General features: G+C 40.8%; 1 protein-coding gene across 4 annotated transcripts in view; it reads right to left on the reverse strand.

Moving 5' to 3' along the window:
- The window catches only part of grip1 (glutamate receptor interacting protein 1), a 205,924-nt gene that overhangs the window by 145,651 nt on the left and 43,098 nt on the right, over window positions 1-17,175 (reverse strand). The gene's annotated exons all lie outside the window — the stretch shown is intronic.

A 17,175-nucleotide genomic window follows, 5' to 3' on the forward strand; every position in this document is an offset into this window, starting at 1 on the left:
TAAAAAATATATAAAAAATAAAGCTAGGCTACAAGCTTTTAGACATAATAAAAGTGCCATGATCTTAAAATTGCAGGGAGAACCCCTATTCAGCATTACAACACTAACCTGCTTTAATGCCAGTCCATTTCAAAGAAACCTCACATGTAAATCAAAATCTTTTTCTTCCTGCTTTGCTGTTCTGGCAGTTTTGTTTAGACGGCACTTTCGTAGGCCTCAGCCTTTGTCTGTCTCTTACATCAGAAAAGAAAGAGTTCTGTCTCTATCATGATAAAACGATCTTGGAAAGCAGTGCTGGTCAATGGATTAAATACCAGTTGCTATTATGTGCCTTCGGGGGGTTGAAGCTCAGGGAAATTGTACCTGTAGAGTAAATTAAAAAAATAAAATTCATAGGAGCAGCTGCTTAACTTAAGACTTCAAAGGGATTCAATTTCACACAATCTCAAAAGCTGCCTTTCATGGCAAGTTAAAAGAACACTGACACGATAAGCGCAGACACACATAAGAATCAGAAGGAATGAGGGTTTTTTGGGGGTTGCTTTATATATTTCTTAAAACTAATCTGACGCGTATCAGTTAGCAAGGAAAAATGTGCCATTAGGAGACACAGATAAAGAAAAAACTAACTCTAAGGTGATAAGGCATTAAAATGACCAAAGGGATCCCTCAATCTTTCCACAGAGCCCCGTCACTGTGACAGTTAATTGCTCTTTGTAGGGCAGCAGTTCATTCTCCCATCTCTATAAAAACGCAGAACCTGCGCAGAATCACAACATGCCATTACAGCCTCCTCACACAGTGACGCCAAGCCCTCGCACTGAATGGCACTCTCTTCATCTCCCCTACAATGCACTCAGCGTTGTGTACAATCACCAGTGCTCAGAGAGTCCTCCTGAAATCACTCCAATGATGAGGTTCACCAGTCGAGAGAGAGAGAGAGAGAGAGAGAGAGATCTGGTCTGGTAACACTTCTCAGACAGCAGAGTCATTCGCTCTTTTGTGCGTTCAGAAATACAAACTGGGTCATGTAGTTTCCACCACCACCAGCCACAAAAATCTACTTGCACAAGAGCTCTTTAATCAAAAGTATTCACACCCTTCACTTGAAACAGTCAGTTCAGCCAACAGTTTTCTTCAGGTTGACAACTGTCCAACAAACTCTGAAAATAACAATATCCATTCAATTAAATGAATCATCACAGTAACTGTTTCAAATGAAGGATGTGGAGAATGCAAGTAGAGGTGAATGACAGTTCTCTTTATAAAAGGTTCTAAATGCATATAATGGAATTGCTATGAAGAAATCAATTAAAAGTGTCAATATTTCTGAGATGATACAAAGTAATTCGTATAAAAGAACTGGGATGCTGACTAAGTTAAATCGTTCACGGTTTTGAATAGTCAATCACTAATTTTAGATCGTTTATAGCTTTCTATTAGTGAGTGTCAGACTCATGTGTGTTCCAGCTGAAAATGAATCATAGCTTTGCGTTTGAGTGATAATCTAACGGCACGGGGGGTAAAACAAGCGCCAAGGCCTACAACACAGGATCTTTAATCCAGTACTCGGTTTGGAGACATCCTGATAAAGTGAGATAACCTTGGGATTGCTTTTTTCCCTTTCTTTCTCTGAAAAGATCAAACGCTGGCATTTTTGCAATATCTTGTGATCTATAGTTTCAAACGCTGCAGAGGAATCTAACAAAAAAAAAAAAAAAAAAGGGCAGCCAGAATGCCAGCCTCTTCATCTATATGTTGATCACTGCGTACCTTTCAGCACAGCAGTCTCACAGCTGGCACAAACCGAAGTTTCTCCAGCAACCATTTCCTCTCAGATAGTTCGAAACGTGATCAGAAACAACTTAGTTTTCAATTAGTTCTGCTAGGAATGGGAGATTGGATACAAGCCAATAACCTCTGACAAAATTATGTATCTGCAGGAGGGCTTTAACTTTTACATATTAATAGGAAGGTGCTAAATCGGTTGAGCGTTGTATATAGGCTAAATTCACCACCGATTGTACTGCGATACTGACTCTGTCTGGGTCATTTGTCAGATTGATGCATTATCGCACACTAACAGTAAGCAAACCATACTGAAGACAGAGGAACCTGTGACTATCTTGGTATGATTCATTTCCCTTGTCTCTGGGATCGTTTGACATTTTTACACTGAGGGCCTAATGTACCAAACGATGATCTAGTGCTTCATTTCAGAGGAAGCCGTACCCAGGATGAAAGGGCCCCCAAGATATTGGTTTTACAAAGGAGTTGAGTCTGTGCAGAGGTTTGTGTGAAGAACAGTCACCCTCAGCTGCTTATGGGAGGTGAGCAGATGGCACTTACAATCAAGAGAGAACAGCTACAAAGGAGAGGGAGTGATTGACGTAAAGGAAATCACTTCACCACTTTATTTTACCTCGGTCCTAAAGAACTCCTGTAGGTCGATTAGTATCAGTAACACAATCTGCAGACAAGTTGAATCCCACATCACCTGTGAGGCCTGTGTGGATAGTGCTGGAGAGACTATCTCCATTCTACCTTGTTTTAATTGCTTTTTCCAATTACACTGCTGTGAATTTCAAACATTTTGAATTGCATCGGTTCTCTCCCCTGTATACAAATCACACGCCCACCGTTCATTAGTTATGAAACTGTTCCTTCTCTACGCGGCATCGACTCACAAAGCAGCTTTCAGAGGCGATGCTAGATGAGGAGGCGTTTCCCCGGGGATTGTCACATCGCTGCTCTGGTTTATATTTGGTAAACAGCCTGTTGACACCTTTCACAAGTTCTTTAGCGGGAGTGTCAACTTCAGACAGTGTGTAAAACAGACTGTGTACGTCGCACATTCAGCTAGACCGTACGCAGCAGACACAGGCATGTTAAAGAAAAACAACAACAAAAGCATACCGACTGAAAAGGTCCTGGTATTTTGCCTCAAAAGGAAACATGAAACCTTCCAATAGGAATGTCCTCACTTCAAAGAATATTAAATTAGATAAGTACTTTACTGCACTTAAATTAAACCTACACATATGCAAATACAGTTCAGAACATATATAAAGGTCAGAAAACTGAATATCTTACAGAAAACAAACCAGGTACACAAAATTTATCCATAGTAATATCCCCCCCCACCTCCTTATACTACAGTACGGCTATAAATCAAACTGACAGTGTAGCTTGAGTACTGTAGTTGTAAAACAATATACTGCTCTTGTGTTATTGATTTAACAGTATTGGATTGTACACTTGTGCAGCTTCACATTAGAAAGGAATACAGGCACACCATACTTGTTGTAGACTACTGTAGAGGCTTTGAAAGAGTCATTATAATTGATGTGCGCTGCAAATTTCATGCAAGGCTTGCAAATGAATTACCCAAACAAAGGCAAATTTATATTTCTATATTATGCTGAGGCAGCACATTGTATGTATTCCTCTGGCCAGAGAGCTGAATGAATGAGGGGCTAGTTCACCTTTTAATGCCCTTCCCCTCGCTGATTTAGCATTCTAGCAAACCACATGCAGTGCAAAGACAGACAGTAAAATGAGAGTAAATGTATTGTAAATGCTGAAAAGGGCAGGTTCAGATGCATTACAAAATTGTATTCTATAAATGATAGAATGATGGATAGAGAGAGTGAGAGCAAGAGAGAGGGAGATACACAGACAGATACAGCCAACAGTTCCAGCTGATTCTCTGAAACAACTGTTTAATTTGCTTAAAACCTCATATGATTTTGAGAATTAATTAAATAAATTTAAAAAATGCATCACCACGATATGGAATTAAAACCGATATCCCAAGAAAGAACTAAAACTAAGCTGGTACCCTGGGAGACCAATCTGCCACTGGAAATCTATATGGAGGAAAAAAAATCCTGGGACACTTCCTTCGACTGCTTGGTTAAGTTTCCAGATGTAGTGTGAGACAGACTGCTGGCTTAGATTCAACAGTTAGAGAGGTCCTTATTTATCAGAGCACCCAGAAGACCCAGCACTGGGATCATGGCTTTTCTGCCTTCACAGGCTTGGGAATTTGATGTTGCACAGTAGAAATTTTTACTTCACACTTGCACTTCATTATTTCAACCAATTAAATACCCAGAAAAGCTTAACCTTTGTGTGGAGGGAGGCTAGACTAAAGCACATTATTCTGATTATGTGAGTTGGTTAAATTTACTCCACATTACACATCAGGAGTCAGCCTGCTCCCCTACAAATACTCACTCATCCATCCAGCTGGTTGGCTAAACATTTATTTATTTATTTATTTATTGCATAATTCATATTTTATTAAAATTCACTAGCAATTTTCTGAAGCAAACGTTTAATGCAGCAAAGTGTTATTGCCACCATGGGGGAGTGGTCTCCCAATGAGCTATTTATTTCAGATAAGCAGCATTTTACTAGATCTTATTTGAACAGAAAGGACATTACTAAACTATGCAGGGAATTCAATAGCAGCAAATGTAGTTGCTGACAGACATTTTATTATTTATAATTAGCCAAGAGCACCCTCTAGTGTTTATATTGTGGCACTGCTTCAAGTCAGGGAAAAAAGATGTTGCATAAAGCTGTACCTTTCATTGAGGCCAGGTTACACAAGCTGCCATATGGGTCAAGTGTGCTCAAGACACAATTCACACCTTTATAGAATATCTACATTAGTCATTGCTGTACTCCTCTACAGATACAACAGGTACAATATGGGGTAAAAGGATGCAAAATGTAAAAACGAACAATACTTGAAATTATACTTGGGTGTATAAACTCAAAAGCTCTATTTGGGCCATTGCATTGAATATTCAAATGGGTTTCAAAGGTCATATAAATATACAATATGCTCCCTTTCTACTATTCACTTTGATTGGCTGGAGCAAACCACAAACTGCTTCATCCCTGGACACCTGCCAGACAACACAACACGAGTGTGAGAGTGCAGCTCCACTCCTATTTAGTCTCTGCTGTTTAATCTTAATTGAGCCACAGTACGACACAGTGAAAGGCAAAGAGCAGAGAGGTGGAGAGCCGGTTCATGTTCACATAAACACTGGAAATGTGTTTCCCGCAGGTTCGTAATAACCGGCTGACAGCCTGACCGAAGTCTTGTAAAATAACTTTAAAAGCAATCTCTTTGTTACAATCATGCGTCAATAATGGGTGCTGTAATAGCTTTTGAAAGTTAATGAGGTGTCCAAGATTTAGTAGTGTACGTACGGTAGCTTTCAGTGTCACACACATAGTACAATTATGTTTGCTTGACAAAAACAATTGTGTTTATATTTTTGTGTGCTGGGGTTTTAATTAATATTTGCGGTATCCAGGATACACAAAGCAAAACACACCAGCGATTGGAAAGTGAAAGTCCTTCAATTAGTGAAGACACAGGCACAGGCCGAAGACTGACAGGGGACAACATTGAACCTGAACCAGACTCCACAGGCAGATCAGACGGGGTGCCAAAAGACACAGAAACCTGACTGAGGGATCAGACGGTTAAGCAGCAGCACTAACACAGAGAACAGTTTTTTGGCCAGAGTGTTGTCAGTCAGTTCTGATTTGTACCCGTGCAGTCCATTTTAAACACTGTGCAGTCACCAGGTGCATGCTAAGCCCATGGAAGAAACAAAGGCCTGGCTTTCCCAGTCTTCTTCACACAGAGAAAGCTGTCTGCAGGACACAAGTTGACAGCCAGTGTCATGCTGCTCCCACACATACTTCATTATTCAGTTCAACAGTAACACTGCAATAAGTAAAGATAAAATGCATTTTAAAAGGAGCTAGGGCAACACTGTTAAAGACAATAATCAAAATTATTCTCAAATGGGATGTATTTTCAGCACCACTAGATGTACTACAAATATATTTATCAATGTATTTTTTCATTAATGTCTTTTTTGCGTATTCCGGGGGTGAAATTTTCTTCCTATGGATTTCACATTGTAAGTATAATGGTTAATGCGCTTACATTTTGTCTGAAGAATGCCATCTATTGACCGATTCACGAGTTTCAAATGGAAATGTAACAGGTTGATAACGGCAGCGTCTTCCTCGGATCGATGCACTCGCACAGCACAGATTTGTCATACCATAATAAGGGAACTGTCCCAGAGAAATGCCTCGTTGGTACCACAGAACATTGAGCTTGTCAAATGGGAGAGAAATGCTGCCCACATTGAAACCTTCACTTTTATAATGACATTGAAACAAACCAAGACAAGAACCGATCTGGTAACTTCACTCTCATAGCAATCATCAATCTGAAAAATACACTTAGTGCCTGCTTCTCACAATAATATTGTGCTTTATTAAGACCAATATTAAATTACAAGGTATTCTGGGAAAATTGGAAATTAATGAAAGCTCACTACAAAGAAGGCACAACAACAACAACAACAACAAAAAAACTAACTACAGGAGAGCAAAATAAATGTGAACAAAGAGGAAATATAGAACCGATTCATGTTGCAGCCGTGGCGAGAGAGGGGGCTTTTCAATGAGTTGCTATTGATTGGCCATTCATTTTATTGCTCAGCACTTACAGAGCTGTGGTGGAATCTAAAAGAAAATAAAAAAACAAATAATGTTTTGATCATGTTTTAATCTGACCAAACCCCTCTGAAATGTGTCATCTGTTTGTTTTGTTAGTCTTGCTTTTCTACTACATTGAATACTAAAGATTTGACTGACAGCTGCTTCCTGGTTGGTGGTACAGTATTTTCCCAGTTATCAAATTATATCTAAGTGCAGCAAAATGCTTTTTAAGACAAGCAGATGTCCAGAGCAGACTTTATTCTGTTAAAAACATTACATGTCCTTGTTTAAGGTTGTTACTGGACAGAACAAAATAAATCCATTTAAAATATTTCTCTATCACATTTGCGGAAATTATGATTGAAATACTCAAGTAATTACCATCCCCTGAAAATGGTACACATCTGCTTTTCTTTCTTCACTGACAAATTCCATAGCCAACCTTTACAATCCCTTCCCCTTACAGGCATTGGTTGAAAAAAGTTCACCTGTGATTTCTGTGGAGACCCGGCAGTGCTATTTAGACACTGCTTATCTCAAAGTTCAGAAACCGCTTAGGTTAAATAAATATTTATAAAGTAAATCTATTGTAGGGCCTTTAATAAAACAAGATTGAACAAAAACCAACACCTTCACAAGATTTCTGCAGGCTAACTGCTTTCCTCCTCTGAACTACTATCTTGTGCTACAGCTTGAACTTTACCAATAGATCAATGTATGCTGATGCTGTATTGCAGAAGGTCCAAGACACAGTATCAGGAGAACGACAAATTTTCACAAGAAGATATTCTCCAAGAGCCGAAACTAGAACTGTCTTGTGAGGAATTGACACAGGGCTTCTCTCTCCCTCTCCCTCACACACACACGGCATAAAATCCTATTCCCACAATTTCTGATCAATGTAAAACTGTGTGTAAACTATAGGAAGCCAGAGACATCTGACACAAAGGTAGAATAGCAATGGGGTTGAGAATCATTATATTTAGTACTTGTCAAACAAACTGAGCCAACATTTATAGTCCATTGTTATGTCAATTTAACTCATTAATGCAAAAATGCCACCCAGTTCAAGAGGTCAATGAAACTCCGAGAACATTTAAGGACTCACTATGCACCGATCCACTATTCCTCATTTAAAATTAATGTTATCATTATCCTCACCAGAGCTGTCATTTTATACAGAAAAGCTGAAAGCTCAAACTGCAATTATTTTGTGCTTTGGATAAATCTCACTACAAACGTGTCTTTTGGGATGGATATAAATGTTAAAGAAAAAAAATCTAATTAAATTAAGTGTATTTTAAACTTATGTTGAAAATATTACACCTGTAACTGGGAACAATTGAAATGAACAAGCAGCACTTCAAAATCATTACTTTTCCACTAAGATTATGAAGAATAAGCCTTCAGCCATATACGTAACAAAAACAGATAAATCCTGGAGTTGTAAGGCTTTAGTATAATATACGTGTATTTCTTCCTTTACTATTTTAATGTTAATTGTGATGGTGATGCAACTGGAATCACAATTGCAATTATTATTATTTTCATGATGTTGAATGTCTGGCAAGCACTGATGAAAGGTCCTATACAAGGCTATCCAAAGTAAAAAGTGAGAATTGTTTATGGTTCAGGTTCTTAGGGGTCCATGCATCCAGCTGGTTTGGAGAGGATAATTCACACTAGAATTCAGAGAAGTTAGTTATTTTGGGTGCAAAAGGTAAAAAAAGGGGGGCTAGGATTCACCTCAAAAAGTGGTCTCGGCTGGATTGATTAATTCTATAAACTCAGACTGAAAATGAAAAGAGTAGAATGAATTTTCAATGGACAGCGCAGTTGCTAGAATAAGCCTGTACTGTGTTTTCAGCCATAAATCGATATAGCCAATGCACATGGGTTAGCTGTGTGGAACGTGTAAACCAAAGTCAAGACAATGGTGGCTTAATACAATATTCACCGAGTATCACTGGACTTAAAAAAGATGTACACAGACAGACAGACATGCTCTCCCAGAGCCCAAGGATTTGAAATGCACAGAAATCAGTTGAAGCTGCACCAGTGTGACAGGTGTAACATGCAGTAGTCTGGAACATTTGAGGTACGAAATATGGGCATGACCAGCATCAGTATTTCCAAATTCAGGCACATGAGAATAATTGTAAAAAATCTTAGCATTCTCTATTCAATGAAAATTGCTTTTCATCTTATGATCCACTAAAGATTCAGAGTTTATCTGACTTTTTAAAGAAGCATACATAAATCAGAAGAGACAGCTTTTTATTTTGTATATTTGCTTCAGCGAAACATTACCCTGAACAACTTGATGGCGTATATCACAAAGTTAGCGTCCACCTATAAAACGCCTAGAAAACTAAATAGAAAAGTTAAGAATGATTAATTGAGCCAAATCTATAAAATTAAATCTTTCCATCCAGTAACAGATTTCAACAGCCATGCAAGACAATTTCCTTGAGAAAATCTAATAGGATGAACTTCACAAGGGCCAACAGTAGCAGAGATTTGTTCATCTCAAGCCTGTCCAATCTCTTGCAGTGCTGTAAGCAGACCCTTCATAATTTAATTGAACCTGCTGAAGACCAATTTGGCCAATTCACACAAAGTCCCACAAAATTGATTAACACCAATTATCCCATTTCCAACATTAATTAGAGAAACCACACAATTTTCAGAAAACAAACTGATTAAAAAAAAACTCATCAGGAGAACCTGTAATTGCTTAGTAAATAAATGGTAGAAACCCTAATGAGAATATATTTTTACTGTGTACTAATTTAATTGTGGGAGAATCTAGCTAATCTTGGTAGCAAATGCATCTGCTCGCCTGTTTGTGCGTTTTGCTTGTTGGTTTATGCTTTTGCGTTAACTTTACTGAATGACCATTTCATATTTTAATCAAGTGCTTGCAGCTCTGGTGCCGGAAAGCCTAAAATCAGACGCGTGTGATGAATTAAAACTTTAATAAAAGTCAATCCAACAATTCCCTTTCCTTCCTTATTGTTAAATAATGCTTCCCATTTTGGTTCCTCTGTGATATGGAATCCAGTTCCAAATGAACTGTCCTTAACAGAATGCAAAGATGGGTCAGGGTACATGAATATCCTCTGAAGTCATCCCCCGGCCAAATCCTCTTATGGGACACGTATTCAGTGGAAATTGGCAAGCGATTGAGCCAGGGAGCACCAACCACGACCCTGGGTAATCTCCACCTGGCTTCACCCCCTGCCTGCCCACCAGGTGGCTGCAGGGCGCGAGGCAGGGCCAGCTGGGCACCCTCTCCCTCTAGCCCCAGGGACAGGAGATCTCTGCTCCGTACTCCAGGAAAAGACTGGCAGAAGTCTGATTCACTGAATCCCAAAATGACATGCCTCCCTCCCTGAAACACACTGCTCCACTCTCTGCACGGATATTGTGGTCACTGATACTGAGAGACACAAACAAGCTTTTAAAGTTTGTTGGCAAAGCGAGGGTGAAAAAAGGGTAAAACTGTTCTTTTTTTTTCCTCCCTTTCCCACTTAAGTCAACAATGGCAGACATAACAGTTAGAAATTCAGCATTTACAATGCATGTATTAATAAGAGATACATTTCAGCAAGATTGATAAACGTCCTCTAAGATTCTCCTCTTTGTTCGGGGTTCCTCGACCGCTCTCTCTGGCAGTTACATGACATTTTAGACTGGAAATGTGCGCTGTATTTTAGTATACGTTTAACACCTTGTATTCTTTCGAAGTAAATAAACATCAGCACTGTTTTGTAAGATGTCCATTCTGATCTCGTAGCCTCTGGTATGACTCATGAGGAGGGGGGAAAAAATTAAACTGCAATTTTCAGACAAAATTGACACTTCTGGAATAGCATAAATAGGTTATCTTTTACAGTACCTGCCAACATATTTAACAGCTGTCAGCTTGCAGAGCTCTGCTGAATTCATTACTGCCTGAAACGTGCCATCTGAAGATGCAAGTTGCCCTGAGCCCGATAACATACCGCCCGGACTGTGCAGCTTGGCTGTCACTAGCAAATGCCTTCTGCGTGCTTTGAGTGCATACAGGTTCTGACATATTATCAGATGAAATTAACATTAGCATTTGTACCGTTTGCCTATGCTATTTCAAGAAACGGGAAGAAATTAGACTTTGCATCAGTCATCAGTTTTATCATGCAAAGGCAAGCATGTACGTAGTAAATGTTGTGCAGCTCTCTCCGAAGCAAACAGTCATGCTACTGAAGCAAACTGAAGGTTGTGTTGTCTTTACGTAGGCGATCTGTGTTTAGGAGGGAACATTAAATTATTTTGTTTGTAATACTGTAATGATTGTCTGATTGAGTTCTGCATTTTGTTCCCATAGTGTTCAGGAATATGTCTGGGATATCCTTTAGTCGGTACAGACCTTAATTACAATGTTGTGTAAAATCAGACCAACCAATTAAACCAACCATTCTGCGAAGTGCTGTATACAACACCCATCCTCGAAGTGATGAACTGTGGTTTAATTGTTCTTTCATATCAAAGCTATCAAAAAAAACTAGAACAGTGGTAATAAGGTACAAAATATTTCTATACTCAGGTTTTTAACAAGATGCAGGAGGTAGAATCAGTCAGTATAAGGTTCCTGTAAGTTTGACCAGAATCTCCCGAGTAGCCTTCACTGTGAATAAGCCCTGCAGTACATTGATGTGACCTGTAGAAGACCAAGTTGCAAACATTACAGTTGACAGCAACATGTGCTCTCCTCACGTCTGCCTTTGGCCCCGTTTTATTGGCTCTGGCTGTAATGGCATGACAATCCCAAAGTGATGTAGAGCTCTATATCTGCAGGGGGATTTGCACTCCACCAGACAGGAATCAATATTTTGGTATGTGATGAAGACTGACTGAGAGGAGTTTAGATTTAGAGAACAAACACAAAAATATGACTTCTTGTAAATGTACATGTTAAATTATTATTATTTTTATTTCTTGGCAGACGCCCTTATCCAGGGTGACTTACAACATAAGTGCAAACAAAGTGCAAAAATACAGTGAAGTACAAGGCATCAATCATTACAAATTCAATTTAGCTAAAACAGCAATTCAAAATAATACATTTTACAAATTCCAATTTACAATTTACACAAAAGTAGTGTAGTCGAGACAGCGGTAGGTGAGGGTCAATGTCTTGAACTGAATGCGTGCCGGTATCGGGAGCCAGTGGAGGGAGCGGAGCAGTGGAGTAGCGTGTGCGAATCGTGGCAGAGAAAATACCAGACGAGCTGCAGAGTTCTGGATGAGCTGGAGTGGGCGGGTAGTGGATGCAGGCAGGCAGGCCGGCCAGGAGGGAGTTGCAGTAGACCAGGCGGGAGAGGACCAATGACTGGACGAGTAGCTGAATCAAGTAGTCGGTGAGGAAGGGACGGATCCGGCGTATGTTGTTCAGGAAGAATCTACAGGTGTGTGTCAGCATGGTGATGTGCTGGGTGTAGGAGAGCGCAGGATCGAGGGTGACTCCTAGATTTTTTGCGGAAGAAGGAGAGAGTGTGGTGGATTCCAAGGGGATCGAGATGGTGAGGTCACCAGAAGGTGAGGAAGAGTGGGGGAAAAACAGGGACATCCGATTTGGAGAGGTTGAGCTTGAGGTGGTGCGAGTGCATCCCAGGCAGAAATAGCACATAAGCAGGAAGAGATGCGAGAGGGGATGAGAGAGTCAGAAGAGGGAAAAGACAGGAAGATCTGGGCATCATCAGCGTAGATGCGATGAGGTGGCCCAGGGAGCAAGTGTAGAGAACAGGAGCGGGCCCAGGACGGAGCCTTGGGGAATGCCTGTGAGGAGAGGTTGGGGGGTGGATGAGGAGCCTCGCCATGTCACTTGGTAGGACCGGTCTCTGAGGTAGGAGGAGAACCAGGTGAGAGCAGTCCCAGAGAATCCAAGGTCAGCGAGGCAGGAGATGAGGATGGAGTGATCAACAGTGTCAAATGCTGCAGAGAGGTCAAGGAGGATGAGGACTGAGGAGAGGGAGGCCGGCCGAGCACAGCTGAGGGAGTCAGTGACAGCCAGGAGTTCAGTCTCAGTGGAGTGAGCTGTGCGGAAGCTGGATTGCAGAGGATCAAGGAGTGAGTGTGGGGACAGAAAGTCAGAGAGCTGACGGTGGACCACCCGCTCGAGAGTCTTGGAGAGGAAGGGGAGTAGGGAGACAGGGCGGTAGTTCTGAGGAGAGGTGGCATCAAGGGTTGGTTTCTTGAGCAGTGGGATGACAGCAGCTTGTTTAAATGCAGAGGGGAGACAGCCAGAGAGGAGTGAGGAGTTGAGGAGGGAGGAGATGAAGGGGAGAAGATCAGGAGCGGTTGCTTGGAAGGGAGAAGGTCCAGGGCACACGTTGTGGGTTTGTGACGTAGGAGGAGAGCAGAAGCATCTGAGAGAGGCGAGAAAGAAGAAAAGGAAGCTTGGTCGGTGGGAGGTTTCAGTGTGATGGGAGATGAGGGTGGAGTATTGAAGAGCCTGCGGATGTCTGCAATCTTGGAGGAGAAGAAGGAGGCGAAATCATCAGCAGTGAGAGATGGGGGAGGAGGAGGGGGAGGGGGAGGGGGGCAAGGAGGGAGGAGAAGGTGGAGAAGAGTTTGCGGGGGTTGTTGACAGTGGATTCAAAGAGAGATTGGAAGTAAGACTTCTTGGCTGAGGTGAGAGAGGACGAGAATGTGGACAGTAGAGAGCGGTAGAGTTTGAGGGCAGCTGGGAGTTTGGTCCTTTTCCACTTCTGTTCGGCGGAATTGCATGGAATTCAAAGCTGTGGGTCGAGATTGAGGAGAGAGGGGGGGGACAGAGAAGAGGAGAGAAGGGGAGAGCAGGAGCCCTGTTCCTCCTCCCCGCCCGGTAAGACGAGGGGAGTGGGACAGGACAAACAGAGAGGCAGCAGGGGTGTTAGAGTTGTCCGGGGAGATCGACGTCTTGGTGAGAGCGAGGAAATCCAGAGACTGGTGGGAGGCGAAGGCGGAGATGAAGTCGGCTTTGTTGGAAGCTGAGTGGCAGTTCCACAGGCCCCCAGAGAGTGGAGTAGCAGGGAGAAAGGAGGAGGGGGGGGAGATGCAGAGAGATGAGGTTGGAGGGATTAGGGAAACAATGACGCGCAGGTGCACACCGAGAGGAAGGAGAGAGCAGGACAGGAATCGGAGAGATCGTCATGGTTGCCTGTTGTTGTTGCTGTGTGGTGTCTCCTCGCCGTCTTCTCCTCACTGGAGTCCCCGCAGCTAAATTACAAGCTGGTATTTCTGATCAGTCAAAAACATCAACAGGGTTCTTCCTGCTCACCATGCACTGCACTGCCGTTTGTCCTTTGGAGTAAAGGACTTGGTAAACACGTTTACGAAACCTAAGGTGCAACTGTACATCCGAGCCACATTTTAGGACCGTAATCTCATAGCCCTGACCTAAATATAACTTCCACATACTGTCCAGACACTGTCACACAACGCTGATGGATAGCACCATGATGTGATGGACTTTGGAGGAGTATTTGAAATGCAGACCAATATCAGTAACTTCATGGGCCACACTGACAAATACATAACATGCATTCTCAACCCGATTAATTAAGAAAAAACAACAAATCAAGGAAAAACCTAAAACTAGATAGAACCTTATGTTTTGAGATCTCCTACACCATCTAGACCCTTATTCTCAGCTCCAGTCAGCCACTATTGCAAACCATCCCTCTACATCTTTTGAAATGTTTCCAGAAGCAAAATTAAAAAAATTAGAGAAGAGAAAAGAAAAAAAACTGAAAAAACAATACATTTTGCTGTAGGCAGCAAGTCCAGTCATTAGCAGTCATATTTGCATCTAATTCCTTTACAGAGTTAGATGCAGGCACATTAATAAACATCGCAAAAAATGTGTGAGTAGATACACGATAGTCATACACGACACAGGATTTATGGGTACAATTACTTCCCAAACCAAATGGAGAATGTGCACAAATGTTTATCATTTAATTGGTGCCTGTCAATGCTGTACATTTGTCTATCTGATTCACTTTAGTTTTTCCAGTGCACACGTGCAGAACAGACCGCTCCATGGCACTGGGGATGAAAGCTGCCATCTTATATAGCATTAAAAAATTTATATTACATTGAAAAGATTAAACAAATTACTTGGGATTGAATTGATGAAGGAAGAGAATATACTCAGCATTTGCAAAAAAGTTTTAGTATTTCTGTCAAAAGGTTACTTTTTCCAAAGTATAGCTACCTGTACATTGGTTATTAGATTAAATATAACTGTATAAGAGCCAAAAACATGAAAGTGAATTTACAATTTCAGAGCTTAGTTGAATTTAATACATATTTCAAGCCCTGTGGCAGAAAATACACAAACATAAAGCATTAAACTAGGCTACTAAAAAAGGTGAATTTTAGTTGAACATTCATTTCAGTACGCTTTAATCGCCCAACTTCAACACATACTCAGCAGTAATTTTTGTTCATTACTAGTTGCTTTTATAACCATGGTTTAAAACATATTGACAAAATACCAGAATAGGATGTAATTTTGATTTACACCCCAAATGAAATACTTCAATTTGATCGATAATATTTGTACCGCTAAATGTCAAGAAAAGGGGGGAAAATGCTGCATTAATTCCCAGCTTCTTATATGAATCTTAACTTGTTACTTGTGCTTTATTAATATGGCTCCTATTCATCACGGAAGACAGATCAGACGTCGGGGCACCCCCCCCCCTCCTCCACGCTCTAATTTCTCACCTCAGACGCTGGTGTGAGATTGAGTTTAACCTTTAAAACAGTCAGGCTTGTCTTATAGAAAACCATGGCCTGCAGAATGAACAGAGTACAGCCTCTCGATGAGCCACATCCATTTTGGCAGACATGCAGCTCCTATATAATTCAGCACTGCTTACATAACCAGCAACGAGAGATCAAAAATGGGCACTGTTACTACGGACACCCATTGGATGAACTGGACTGTGCCATCCATGGTGACAGGGACAGAGACAGCCTCCAAGTACTCTTCCAAAAGCGTGAAGTGCACACAACACATTGCAAAGTACTACAAAGCACAGAGTGGAAAGTAAAGACCAGATTTCCATGATGGGTACAAGGCATTACATCTCTAGTAAAGACAGTATTTACTGGATTCTGGCCAAGTCAATAAATCAACAAGTTTGGGGGAAAAAAACATGTGAATCAAACAATTTACAATTGCACAAAATTATCAAAACAGCTTAACACTTTCTATGACAATCCACTTTGAAGACACATTCAGATTACTTAAACAATCACTTGATTCAAGAATGAAAGCTAGGTTTATCAAGGGTTCTCATCAATTCTTCTTTTGAGTCTATTCCAGTCTATATTATATTGAATTTTTTAAATGCCACTCAAGATATTTCCTTGTCTCTTGGCTTAGACGTGTAGCTCTCAAGTGGAACCACGAACCTACTAGTAAATGTGACTAAGTGTGCAGGACTGGGCATCAAGGCCAAGATGGAAAACAAGTAGCTTGTAACATGGACTCGGGGACCATTGTTAAAGCAGCCACTTATAGACGAGTGCCCCGCTGGGAGGAGGGGTTCAGAGAGTCATTTCCCCCTAGCTCACGTCACGGGACTAATCATCGTGTTCTCCAGACGCCCCGGGGAACAGTAGCAAAGAAACTTGCATTCAACAATCACTCAGCACACAATAGAAACATGACTTGGCAAGAGCTAACAGGTTTACAGGGAGATGTTTACAAAAAATGTGTGGCTTGGACAACAACCAGAGCAGCAGCTGGAACACACAATCAGCTGGATTAGTCACCTTGAATCCCCCTGGTCTCACACTGTCAGAGTCCTTCAGACCGTAACCTATGAACTTTACCATCTGCTGAAGAAAGACCTTGATCATATTGTAGGTCTCACCACATTTACATTCTGCAAATCAAAGTTTGTCAGCATTATTGCTCTGATCACTGTGGATGCTTTTGGGAAGGATGCAAGTAAATAAGACCAATTAACAACTACACAGCCTCCATCAGGTGAAGGTTATATTAACTATTAACAACTTTAACTAACTACAAAGAGAAAGGGAACTCACTAGAAAAATAATCTACTAAAAAAATAAAAAATAATAAAAACTTATATTTAACCAACACAGTTGACCTTCAATACCAACACTCTACTTTGTGATTGGACAGTTTAAACTAATAGAAATCCCTTCCAGTTTGTATAAAATTACATGCATACATTTTAAGTCAGTCCTTAAAGTTAAAAAGTTATAGAATTATATTATAGTAAAGTTATAGCTGTATAATCTACTTTACTACTGATTTGTGTGTGTGGAGGGGGAGTTTAGAATGGGGCAAGTTACCTTTTTAAAAATGGATTACAGCTGCATACATTTATACCATTTAAGGGCTTGTGGAAAGCGATTAAAGAAAGCAATTAGCCTGCCAATACTGAAGAATAATTGTACACATACAGAGCAATATATTCAGGTGGAGTTTGTTGATAATCAAATGGCACTGAAAGATTTTTTTCTTGTACATACAGCTTGAATAACCTAAAACATATGGCAGAACAATGATATACCTGCAAGTACTGGTATTTTACCTTTCCTGTGTGCTATTACTGATGT

This window comes from Amia ocellicauda, chromosome 15, assembly GCF_036373705.1.
Source record: "Amia ocellicauda isolate fAmiCal2 chromosome 15, fAmiCal2.hap1, whole genome shotgun sequence".
Classification (NCBI taxonomy): Eukaryota; Metazoa; Chordata; class Actinopteri; order Amiiformes; family Amiidae; genus Amia; species Amia ocellicauda.